General features: G+C 35.1%; 1 long non-coding RNA gene across 1 annotated transcript; it reads left to right on the top strand.

The window, feature by feature from the left end:
- Positions 1-9,981: 9,981 nt before the first annotated feature.
- Positions 9,982-12,028, top strand: LOC141703267 (uncharacterized). Its single transcript, XR_012567423.1, has 3 exons — positions 9,982-10,207; positions 11,368-11,420; positions 11,504-12,028. It is a non-coding gene; the product is annotated as an uncharacterized LOC141703267 (long non-coding RNA).
- Positions 12,029-13,734: the final 1,706 nt, after the last annotated feature.

Genomic DNA, 13,734 nt, shown 5'->3' with positions numbered 1-13,734 from the left:
GTCAGCTTTAGAATGCCATTTTATCAAGCTTTATGTGAACGCATGTGTAGGTCCCCATTTTTATTGAGATAAAGTGGGAGAAAGAAAGTTGTTAAATTCTAAGTTAATTCAGCACACCAAGAGCGTAGGAATATTGGGTCAAGCAGCTCGGAGTAGACAAAGAAAGAAGGCAAAATTGTATCAAGAGAGAATATGAGTATAGAAATGGGACCAGTAGTGTTAGTACAAGTTTCATTTTGAAAGAGACTGGATAAGTCTAAGTAGAAGGGACAGGTCAAGTCTTAAAATTAGTGAACCAATCTCGGAATATTGATAAATATAGATAAAGTTGCTCATGAGTTGATGTTACCGTCACAACAGTATGTACATATAATGTGTTTTGCCTGTCAATGTTAAAACGATAAGTATCTGATTCAAATTAAGTGATTGATTAGGAGCCAATGGACTCTTGTCCAAGTTTGTTTTGCATATAGTGATCAATCCAAATTCTTGATCGTTAAAGGCGAGTCATTGGAAATGAGTGTATATCTATAAGTACATTTGAAATCCTCGAGTAGAAGAGTCTACTTGGAAACTAGAGTCAGATATGCTTGACAAATATCCTCACTTGTGTAATTAGACCAGATTCTGAGGACATAATCTTTTTAAGGGGGGAAGGATATAACGACTCGTGTATTTTTGAATTATTTAAATATGTGATTATTATGGAAATTATTAAATAAAATATGTGTCTTGGTTTTGACAGCAGTGTGTTGGTATATACTATTTCTCTGTGATTTATTGGTGTAAAGGATTGGAATGTGCAGTTAAAAATTTTGTTATACTGTTCTGTTTTATTTTTCAAAGGTGATTTTATTACAATTTTAAATCCGTAGATATTTGAATTGTCTCTAAAATTAGTTTTATGATTTTATAATTTCAATAATTATTTTTGGGATTTTACAAAATTTAGATATCAATATTTTATTAAATATTTAACCCTGTATGATTTTCTGATTACACTTATTTGTAAAAATCTGTATTTAATTCCAGAATTCTTCAAAAATTATGAAACTCATTTTTATTTAAGTTTGGAATATTTCAAGAATTTTAAAATTATTTTGGGAATTTTCATGATTAATTTTACCCGCGCGTCGATTCGTTTAATTGATAAAAGCGGATATAAATTGTATTTCAGAAATTATTCTAAAATTACGAAATTTATGTTTTACAAACTTCGGGATATTTATGATATTTTAAGACTATTTTCGTAAATTTTGGATATTATCTTATTTGCACCTTGGTTCGATAAATTGCAAAATGCGGTACAGAATTAAGCTCTCCAGTGTTAATTGGTACACGTGTTTCGTTTTTGTTAAGCAACAGCTACGTGGCAGAGAGTTGGCTAGGCAGAAGAAAGAGATAAAAAAAAAATAGATAAACACCCACAAACCCACACCTCTGTTTCATCTCTCTCACTGCTCAATCTCCATGCTCTCTCTCTCGACTCTCTATAATCTCTCTCATATCTCTCCCTCTTCTTTTCCTTTTCTTTCACTCCCCTTCATTTTCTGTTTTCTGTCGCCCCTGTTTCCGGCGATTCGCCATTTTCCGGCCACGGTGATGTTCCTCGGTTCAATTGCTTACGCTTCGTTGATTGTTATACATATCTGCGTGGTATAGGTGTGTAATCAGTCATGTATGATGTGTTTGGCGGTGTTCCGGTTCGTGTGCTGCCTTTTTCTTTTCCGGTTGCCGCCGTTTTAAATATCCGGCAAGGTGACCGGAGGGGCGAATGGACGTGCGCTGTTGTGATGTGTGTGTTACTGTGTGTGGGTGTGTGCGTTGTGTGTACTGGTTCCAGTTTGTTGCATGATTTCTGCTGTTTTCTGATGGCTGTGTCTTCATTTTTGGCTGCCCTGTTCTATGTTGACAATACACGCGCGTGCGTGTGGTGTTTTATTTATTTATTTATCTTCTGAAAATCTGAGTGATTAATTGGTATTTTGTGCGATTAAATTGTTAAATTAATCGGTGAAAATTTGTATGGAAACCCGAAATTAATCGGGCACTGACAAATTTTTACCGCCGTCCGCGATGAATTTCGATGAGCGGACGGTGGACGGTGATGACGTTGTTCTGAGTCCTACAAGTTAATAAATAAATGCGAATATAAATATAAGATGTAATAATAATAATTAATTAGGTTAAATCGGTGTTTTGGATTTGCGAAATGGATTTCGGTTGTTTTGGTGGAATAAATTTTTGGATTGTTTGTTGTGATTTGACGTCGAGTTGTTCGACGGGTAGGCCGATAAACAGTGGAAGTGCTGCCCGAACTTTTGGAAATTAAATTCAGAAATTCAAGACATACCCTGTAATTATCGGAACGTCGAACGAGTATAAATAAGTATATATATCTTCTGTGCGGAACGTGATTGTACGTTGTGGTGGATGTTTTGGTAAAACTCAATAACCCTAATTTCGCAAAATGACAAGTATACGTATTTTCCGAAAACAAACACCGAACTTGATTTCCAAGATTGTGAACCCTAATTGTTATGCGTGATATTATAATCCATATAATTACGAGTCAGGATTTGATATCGAATGGGTAGATGTGTTATTGAGGATATGTTAAGCATACTTAGACGTCTAACGTAGGGTATTTCGACCCTGTAGGTTATAATCAGGGAACCTGAAAGTGGACGATGGACTAGAGATGACTTAGTAGTCAGTCGACGAGCTTAATAGAGTTTCAACAGAAAACCTGAGCGTCGGAGTCGAATCTAATGTAATCCAGTGGTTGGACATTAAAGCCTGAGCGGTAGAGTCGGTTCAGAGTTGATCAGTAATAGTTGTAAAGCCTTGTAAGGCAAGTATTTCTGAACTTTTCTTCAAGACATATTACCAATGTTTTCGAACTATTTCATAACATGTTGTTATTATTAAACATAACCCTTGTTTTATAATGCAAGTGTTTTAAACTACTTACCCTTGAACCCTGATTCTTTCTTGATTTTGAGCCGTAAGCCTTATTCTTTGTAAACCATCCTTTGTTGATCCTCAAATATCAAATCATACCAATATGATACTACTCCCCAAAGGTATAACTACCGAACACCAAACACTGCAACAAAATTGTTTGAAAACACAGAAACTTTTATACTACAACCATTCTTTATAACATCAAAGAACTATACCTTGAAAAATCATTTCTGACCTAATACCGGATGCTTGTACAAATCGAAAACCGTTTCTTATACATACCCTGAAATCCCCTTAAGATATCCATAAGTTTCCTTATGCTTTTATTCAAGTGTTTAACCATCGTTGACTATGAACTTATTTTATTGAATTATATCGTTTATCATATTGAACTGCTTTAGGATTGGATAGTTTTTTTATATATATATGTGGACCAGATTCGTGGTCAGACCATACCAATGGTCAAGTTAGGCCAATGTGTGCCTTGGATCCAGTAATTAGAGCAGTGTTGTGTGCTTGCTCGGGGTTAGTGCGTGACTGATCAGCAGCCTAACCTTGATTTTTTAAAACTTAAAATAAGTATCCAATTCTAATGATGAGTTAAAAAGAAACTTGATTCCTTTGAATCATCTCATTTGATCATTGTTTAACCTCAGTTATCACTATTATGACTTGCTGAGCTAGTTAGCTCACCCTTGCGATTATTTTATATATTTTACAGTTGAAAAGAATATGGATGATAGTGAAGTTCCTCAGTCCAAAGTGCGGGCTAAGGTTCCAGATGAATTGAATCGAGCTAGCAGAAGCTTCATGCGGTATAGAGATAGTCAGATTGTAAGAATGTTTTATTATAAATTGTAAGTTAAATTAGATGGGATTTGGTACGTTGTAATAAAAAGTTAAGATTGTGGCTTGTTTTCATACTTTGACCTGTTGAGATCCGTGGTTATGTGAAACAGGGTCATTGCAATTAATATTTTATGTACAGGTTTATATATTGTGATTGTGTTGTGGACCCCAAACTTCTGACCCGGGTTTGGAGGGCGCCACAACAAAACTCCCATCAACTTAATTGTGTATGTTTGCAGCATCAAAGAAAATGTACAGAAGAAGACGTTGAAGGCAATATCAAGAGATCATTGGCCTACAGGAGCTGTAGATAGCGTTGGTAAGCTTCGTTCACAATTTTTTGACGATGAGTACTACAAGGCTGGCTCGATGAGTTGCAGGTAGAAAACTTTTGTTGCCACATACGTATATACAATATGGTTTTGTAGTTAAGTATTCTAGTATATTTATTTAGCAAAAAAGGAAGTGTTGCAGTATGTTTTTCTTTCTTTTTTAACCGTATTATTTACTTGCATTCTTGAAAATGGGGGCCGGTCTACAACAAACGTTTGTTGTAGACCGGTATACAACAAACAGGTTTTCCACCGTTGGATGGTGGATCTAACGGCTGATAATTAAAACAGCACCCAATGGACCGCGGAAATTTTCAGCGGTCCGGAGTAATTACCAAAATACCCCTCTGCACGGACCGCGGAAATTTTCAGCGGTTGGTGGTGTTTTTTGTTTACCTAATTCTTGGCAAACGCATACTCTCAGAATAGATATACACAAACACACAGCCGCAGCAGACGCAAACACAAATGCAGCAGCAGCCAGCAGCAGGAGCAACACCCACAGCAAAAAATATTTTGAGCAAAATCAGTCTTCTTTTTCACTAATCAAGGTATGTAATCGATATCTTAATTGTTATTTACAGTTTTATTCATATAAACTAATGTTTTTTTCTTGTTATAAATCTGAATTTATGTATGTAATTTTGATATTTAGGGTTAATTAATGTATTAATTAACATATGAATCGTACTATGAATAAATTCAAATTTTTATAATTTCTAGGGTTCATAATTTGGACTTGATTTAATATCGATTTTTAGGATAAATTTGTGTTAATTTAGAATTAATTTAGTGTATAAAATTGAAATTTACAATTTTAATTCGAATTTACAATTTTAATTCGAAATTTTAATAATCGAATTTATAATTTTAATTCGAAATTACAATTTTAATTAGAATTTTTAATAATCGAATTTATAATTTGAATTAATTCAAATTTATAATTATAATTCAAATTTTTAATAATTGCGTATAAAATTAGATTTTTATATTATAATTCGAATTTGAATGTAATGAAAAATCTGTAAATTCGAATATTAGTGCTAAATTTAGTGTTAAATTTAGTGACAATTTAGTGATAATTCGAATATTTAGGAATAAATTTAGGATTATTCGTGATAATTTTAGTGTTAAATTCGAATTATAAATAAATTTAGTGTTAATTTAATTTATTTATAATTCGAATTTGTAATGATAAATTTAGTGTTAAATTCGAGTTATGTTAGTGTAAAAGTATGGATGCAATTAACATATAATTTTGTTGCAAATAATGGGTAGTTATTTCGAATGTATTGTGAACTTGGTGTTTATATATGTGGTGATTGTTTTTATTGTGTACGTTGTGGTGTTTTATTGTGGTGATTGATGAATTTTGTTGGCAATATTTTCAGGTATGGATAATTTTGATGATTTTGGGAATATGTTGCCGGGTCCTAACGCGCATAATATTATTTGGGATAATCGGTATCACGTCAGTGAGGATGTTTGGGATGGTACAGGGAGAGATGAGTTGCAGAGCTATTCGGGGAACAAGTCATTGCACTTGTGGAAGTTAAGGAGACCACAGCGGGAATTGCTACACATGCTTGGGTTTGGGATTTTTGCAGACCCTGCTGTTGTCTTGGCTACTAACACTCGGTTGATATCTGCTTTGGTGGAGCGTTGGAGACCTGAGACCAACACTTTTTTCACGAGGCAGGGCGAGATGACTATTACATTGGAGGATGTGGGGTTTATTTTAGGGGTGCTAGTTCAGGGGGATGCGCTGACTTGTGGGGTGATAGAGAACAAGGCGGCGTATTTTGCTAATAATTGGTTTGAGCCTTTGACCGAGGAGGAGGTGAAGGAGGCTTTGTATCGGAATAACATCAAGCTGGGGTGGTTGTTCGAGAGATATGGTGCACAGAAGCCTGAGAAGAACAATATGAGGGCCACGGTTGTACATACCAAGGCATATCTGCTATTCATTATGGGTTGTATCCTCTTCCCCAGCATCAACCGCTCTTTTGTTCATGTTCGGTATATGCACCCGTTGATTAATATGCGGGAGATTCCTTATTATGCTTGGGGTGCAGCTGTGTTAGCTCATATATACCGGGGTTTGGAGATTGCTGCAAGGAAGGGCAGCAAGAGCATTGCTTGTTGTGTCTGGGTGTTACAGGTTTGGTCTTACGAGAGATTTCCTCGTATTGGCGTGCCTTTACGATCTCCCGGTCAGGAGGATTATCCGGTTGCTGAGGGATGGGCCTATGCTAGTGATACTCATGTCGGGGTTTCGAAGAAGCGCAGGATGTCAGGCCCTCACCACAGCTTACCGTTCTATAGGGGTGAGTTTGATGGTGTTGCTGGTGATGAGGTGGTCTGGAGGCCGTATGCTAGGTTCGAGGATGTTATGGACAGCGAGATGATACAGGCACAGTTAGCTGGGTGCGGTCGAGTTCCCCTTGTATGTTACGACGTGGTCGAGTGGCAGCATCCGGACAGGGTGTCGAGACAGTTTGGTTCTAGTCCCCAGATTCCACGGGCACCGGTGAACATGGTTGGTTACAGGGGGGCTAAGGATGCCACGTTTGCAGGGGAGGATTGGCTGGTGCGGTGGTTTAATGATATTGGCAAATGGGCCAGGTTCTGTTCAGATTTGGATGGCCTTGTTGATGACTCGGTAGACATAGCTTCGGAGGCTGATTACATGGCGTGGTATGCTGATATATCTCGTATGCGCATAGGGAAACCCGATCCACAGCCTCAGCAGCAGTACAAGACGAGGGAGTTGTATGATAGCCTCGAGGGCTATGAAGTTGTAAGTGTTTTACAAATATGTATATTTCATATTACACACCCAATTCAAGGCTAGTTACCTCCCAGTGACGTTTTTTCTTTTGATAATTGACATACATCCTCACCTTGCACTCGCTTTTAGGAAGAACCTCTCTACGCCGTTTATTTTGACTACTCTCGGCGACGACACTTTTTCCATAAAGCCTACAAACATATAAACGACCATATATCTCGTTGTCTTTATTACGATGGCTAGCTTGAATTTTAATCGCAAATCCATTTCGTAAAGCATAAGCCCTAAAAAAATGACCGGCCTCATCCACACTTTGAAAAATTTGATTCAAATATGGAACTCCCCCCATCAACATTTTCATACAAATTTGCATCCTCTACATTATCAATTTCATCCTCACCCTCAATATTATCACTATCATTTTCGACCTCATTTTCAACCTCATTTCCATCACTTTCATCTTCAACATCAACCAAATCGTCATCTAAATTAATAAATTGCTCATTTCTATCTACAAAATCATCATCTTCAACATATACAGGGGTTTTAGGTTCTTCACTACTATTTAAACTATCAAGATGTAAACTACAATCAATAGCCTCTTTTTTTTCATTTTGACGTTTATGACGAAACATGCGAGCAAATAATTTATCCGCCATGAAAATGAGAAATTTAAGACAAGAAATATACCTTGAATTGACAAAACAACTTGAAGTTCTTGATGAAAATCGCCTAAATTGTAAACTTGGAGAGAGTAGAATTTTTCTACAAAATTTTGGTGTTTTTGTGGTGAAATGAGGTGCTGTTGGGATGCTGGGGATAAGGGGACAGCACCCAACCGCAGAAATTTTCCGCGGTCCGTCCAGACCAACCGCTGAAACTTTCCGCGGTCCGGGTACCATCTCACCCGTTAATCCCCATCCAACGGCCCTTAAAGTGTTTGTTAACAATCTAATAATAACAAACAGTTGCTACAGATTGGTCCCCTTGAAAACCATGAGTTAATGTCAGAAATACTATGACTACGAGAGGGGGTTCATGTGCCAATTAATTTATGCATGCTAAAGTGAAGGCCCACCTGAAGGTTAACTTAAAGAGTATGCTTTCACGGGATTTGAGACAGGCTGACAAGAGAGTTCAAAATAGTACTATTTTGAACCACACGACGGGATGGGAAGCCTCTGCATATTGAACCAGATGCTTGGAAGCACTGTGTGATTGGTGGGATACACCAAAGTTTCAAGCTATTTCCAACCAAAACAAGAATAACAGAATGCTCAAGATGTTATTGCACACTGGCGCAGAGCCTTATGTCATTTTCCGACAGGGAAGTCAAATTTCTTGCGGCGATTATCTATTTTTGTCAATGTCTCCCGTTAAAATTATCTTTATATTAAATATTAAGAGAAACTGTATGAATCTACTTTTTTTTATTATCTTATTATGTCTTATGTCTTTCTATAGGAGCTCGATAAAAAGGAAAATTGGATGTTAACACTGGTCGAATTCTTTGATGCTACCCATGAGAAGAAAAATAAGAGAAGGGAGCTTTTTGGACACCTGAGGCCACAAATCATACGAGGATATGTGCATTTTTCCGCAAATTGTAGTGGATATTGTTCAAAAGATATATTTGGATTAATATAATCTCTCACTAAATATAATGGCTTTATATATATGAAGTTGTTATTGTTTATTTCATGTAATATGTAGGCATATAATTGACTTGTAAATTAAAAAAAATATAATCTCCCACTAAATTTATATGTGTGGACACCTGAGTTCCTAAAGAAAATTCCCGTGTTGGCGAATTAGAGGTAAAAATATGTAATTCATTATAATTGGGTGATTTACAACATATCAAAAGAAGATTGGCATGTATTTATATCCCCCAATTCAAACTTAATATTTGTAACATCAACTACTTATATGACTTTTGCAAAAATGATTAGTATTGTACTTGTAAGTTAGTGTGTTAACTGTCAATGAAGCCAGTATTTTTTACTTACTAAAATTAATTATCTATGTTCTTTACTTATCGTTTATTTAGTTTGGTATTGCATTCTGCATTTTCAAACTGTTTTGCCAAAGTGGTTGCAATAGCTTTTTAATATTCTTGTACATGTTTTGCATTTGAAATCCGATGAAATTATTCCAAGTGTTAAGGGAACCTGGGGCAATATGTCTCTCTGCAAAACCTCTCAAGTGCATATTACAGATAATAGCATGATATTCTGTATTACCAGTTATTTTTAAACATTGCACTGAACCAGAGAAAATTTATGTTATATCAAAAGAGGAACAAAGCAAAATAGGAGGCCTATAACAAATTACAAAAGTTACCTGATTTTTAAAATTTTAGCTACAAGTTCCCAAAATATAAAATTCCAACTCCGACTCTGTCAAAACTGTACTCCTCAAACTGGCAAAATACATCAACTACTAACAATACATTTTAATATAAAATTGATTTTTTTATTAATATTAAAAGAAATACATTTTAAATCGAAAAAAATATATTAAGATTCGATAAAATTAACTCTACAATTTTTTAATAATTTCAGAAATATAATTCGTTACATTAATGAACCTTTAAACCTTTACACAACCAGCCACTCTAAATTTTGCTTTCTTAAAATGCGCATGGAAGTCGGTCAGTTTGTTGCTGCAAATTTTAGTGCAATTTCTATTATCAAACTTTCCCACCTACTTAAGTTATTATTTTAATTTGCAATTTGCATAAGAATTAAATATTTTTAGAAAAAAAAATCTTTTTGGGTTCACCACTCACATAATATTCAAACTAAAGGAAGATATATATGTTTTAAATTTAAATAATGTATAACTAAATATTCTTAGAGCCAAATAAATGTATATTTAAAACATATATGTCATTTCTGAATATGTTTTACAAACTTGTATTTGTATATGCATGCATGTTTATAGCAAAGACAGAGAGAGCACTCATGCATGGCTATATATTTAGGGTACTAAAGGAGCTGCAGAAAGAGCTGTAAATCAAATTATGTGTGTATAAATAATTCAAAGCTCCTCCATCACCTAGCTCTCTGCATCACTGGTTTGAAACCCTAGCAAATTACATAGGTACAGTACAGGATTTTCCCAAAGATCTGTTGAAGGATTTTGTAAAGGAGTGAGTATATATAGTATAAATATCAACCTGTGAGAAGTTCGTCTCAAGGACGGCCAACAAAAAAAGTTCTGCTCAAGCTTGTGTACTCTGTTTAGTTCCGTTCATCATCTCAAGGTATATTCTTCATACTATCAGTTAATTTCTTGATTTATCTCGACTACTATTATTATTTGTGAACTAGCTAATATCCGTGTATCCCCCATTCTCCCCTTGTGGACTACTATTATTTGTTTTCTGTAATGATCTTGAGTTGAAAGTTCCAAATTAGCAACTGTAACTTTTAGTACAGAGCATGTAGGGATAATAAGAAAATTCAAACAGATAAAAATTGTAATTGGAATGGTTCAAGATTAAAATTGAAGTTCATAAAAATGGTGATCTAGAGATGTAAGTTTGTTTCTAGTAAATTACACCTAATATATTGCCTTGTAGAGCCTTTACTGCGAAGATATATACTCATGTAAAGGTTGAAGAAGCTATTGGCAACTAGATCAGGGATATAACAGAAGCAGTATTGACTTGCAATTTTTGTCATGTCAAGGTTTTGACATAGCAAAAGCATCAAGGGCTCATGGTTTAGCCAAAGAAATGCAAAAAGAATCAATGCGAAAAGTAAAACCACGGCCAGATAGGGAGGGAAGGAGGGAGAGAGGTCAGATTTTAGGTACCCTGTCATGAGTTTGTAAACAAAGCTAAGAAACTCGGAATAGCAATTCCAAGTAACATTCCCTAATACTCCCTTTCTGGACTACTATAACTTATTTCTGTATTAATGTTGTACTTAGGATTGCAAAATCACAGCTGTAGACCATGTACAGAGAATGTAGAGTGAGGAAAAATAAATATATTATATTTGTGATAAAATGGAAAGTGTAATTGCCTTCACCTCAAGACAAAGATTGAAGTTCAAGAAGATCGTAATGGGGAGATGTAAAATTATTTCTAGTAAAGTACACCACATAAATAGCCTAGTAGAGCCTTTACCGCGAAGATATATACGTTCGTAAACGTTGAAGCAGCTAATTGAAACTAGACCAGGGATAGAATAGAAGCAATATTGACTTGCAATTTTTGTTATGTCAAGGTTTTGATGTAGCAAGAGCATCAAGGGCTTGGGCCTTGAGGTTTATGTTTGACCAAAGAAATGCAATGAGAATAACATGAGCATTATATTTCTCTAATTTGATATTGATGCAATGCTTCAACTTGTTTCTTCTTCATGCAGTCCAATCCCCGCATATAAGCCACCTGACTTTAAATATATTTGTTTTCAGATGTGGGCTTATTTACACCAATTATTCAGAAGAATGATGATCTATGTATGCAGGTAAATGACAATATTTACTCGATATAAATAAATGCATGAACTTTCTAAATAAAAATTGAATCAAGTTTTATATGGTGGTGCAGATTTCTTGTAGCCACTGAAGAGCCTATACTAGAGGTGGACAGGGGCCCTTCGATCAACAATGAGATCGAAGAGGTTACGACGGTGGAAACAGCGCCACATAGAAGTTCGATCAGTGAGATCGAAGAACTCCCGGTGGATGACACTACAAATACTGAGCCCCAACAAGGTACCATTAACACAGCTAGTGGTGAGACCAGGGGACAACGGCATGGTAACACTGACTGTGGCAGGGGCACAACCGATTATGGTACATATAGTACTAAATATAAATATTTTCGTTATATCATGCATATTATTTTACTACCCCTATTTATGGTATTAACAGTATTCGAAGCTTTGTTTTTTTCCGTAGTAGATAGACGCAAAGCAGTACTAGTAATATTGATGGCATCAATTGTCCTTATACCTAGCATAACCATATATTTTGTTTTACATAGTCATCATCATAAAAATCCAGTAAAAGTCCGAGTGTCAAATGTTACTACGTACCAGTTTGACACTGTGATGGATTATATTTCTTATAACATTAGGTTTTTTATAAATATAAATAATGCATATAGATCTGAGAATTTGAAAATTAAATCAAATATAACTCTTTTGAGCTACCAAAAAGTAATAGGTTTCCAAGATATTTCTCCTATATTTCTAAATAGTTCTATGTCTCAAATTATAACGTTTGATCTATTTAAAAATAAACTATTTTTTAAACCCGAACGTTACATTTTGTCTAAATATATAAACTTGTATTTGCTTATTAGATCAGATATCACAGCTCAGTCTACCATGCCACCCTACAAAGTTTCCACTTATCCTCTGAAAGTAGGGTGCGGTATCATCCTAAGCAAAGAACTAAACGGATTTACCCTACAACGGGAACGCTGCAGGATACTGTGAAAAAAGTTTCAGAAAAAAGCAAGTGTTGTATCTGAGAAGTAGGTATAATGAGTTTGTATATATTATGTATGTTAACTTGCATGCAATTAAGTTTCAGTGTAAAGATTTGTTTCGAGATGTTATAAAATATAATAAAGTACCCAGCTCATGTTTTAAAACAAATGTGCTAAACCTCTGATAGTCCTATGAAATTTTAACTCTTTTAAATTCTGAATATAGCTATTAGAAATTATGTACATCGATTAATATTATGCATTCCTAATTATCCTCGCTAGTGATAGAATGACGGACCTAAAGGTTCCCTCAAATACACACACACATAAAGGTGCAGGCAGGGGGCACTTTCCCCTCAAATCTTGTTATATGGTGGTCTTAGTCTCTTAAAAAGAAAACAAAACTATCAAACGAAATATAGATGTATAGTACAACTGGTAAAAAAAATAGAAACGTATGGCTGGAAGTAAATCTTTTTAAGCTACAAGTATATATTATTGAGACTTTTTAAGGGGTGCAGGTTCGACTAGTAACCTTGATACAGGGGCTAATTCAGTTGATACAAGAGGATCTGACAGACATCGTATCCCTCGTAGTTACTTACATCGGCTATACCTCCATCCAGATTAGAGATGTTAAATTAGCTAGTAACCTCGTACTACAGTATTTTTTACTCATGTTTTCTGTATAGAAGCATAAACTGTAATGAACTGATTAACAGTGAGTTCACTAAGAGGATGAATAACTGGATGAGAATAGAGAAAATATTTGGTACATGTAATAACTTAATCGAATTGTTTATCTTCTGGAAACTGCAAGTTTGTCTATGTACCTTCACGCTGTTATTCTACTTTCTTGCCAGTTGCTACCTTGCATACTCTTAATGCTGGTCTCAAACTGTCCTGACCGAGCATCATCTCCCTACTTTGGGGTTGAATCTACATAATCCCAAAAAAAATAATGATAAATTCCTGCATTTATATAGAAGAGACTTAAAAACTAATTATAAGAGCACATCACAATTACAAAAAAAATAACCAAAAAAATGTTCAGGCTAAAGATGACAACTTCAGTCAGTAGAAGAGCAGAAACCATGAATTAGTCTATCTCAAGTAATAATAGAAAGTGTATATTCTCTTGATATTGAATAGCAAAAGAGTTTGAGGGGTTCAATATAATTTACACGCGATTATTTGTTTCCGAGTTTACAGTAGATTAATTATAGGCTTATTTCCACTTTAGCCATTCAAGTTTTACACTAGTGCACACATAAACCACTAGAGTACCCTCAGTTCAACCATTGATGTTAAAAGATTGAACACCATGACCATGTAACACAGAG

The sequence above is a fragment of the Apium graveolens genome, unplaced genomic scaffold, assembly GCF_009905375.1.
Source record: "Apium graveolens cultivar Ventura unplaced genomic scaffold, ASM990537v1 ctg6410, whole genome shotgun sequence".
In the NCBI taxonomy this organism is placed as follows: domain Eukaryota; kingdom Viridiplantae; phylum Streptophyta; class Magnoliopsida; order Apiales; family Apiaceae; genus Apium; species Apium graveolens.
Note: the sequence above shows the minus strand (reverse complement) of the source record. Positions and strands in the feature narration are given on the sequence as shown.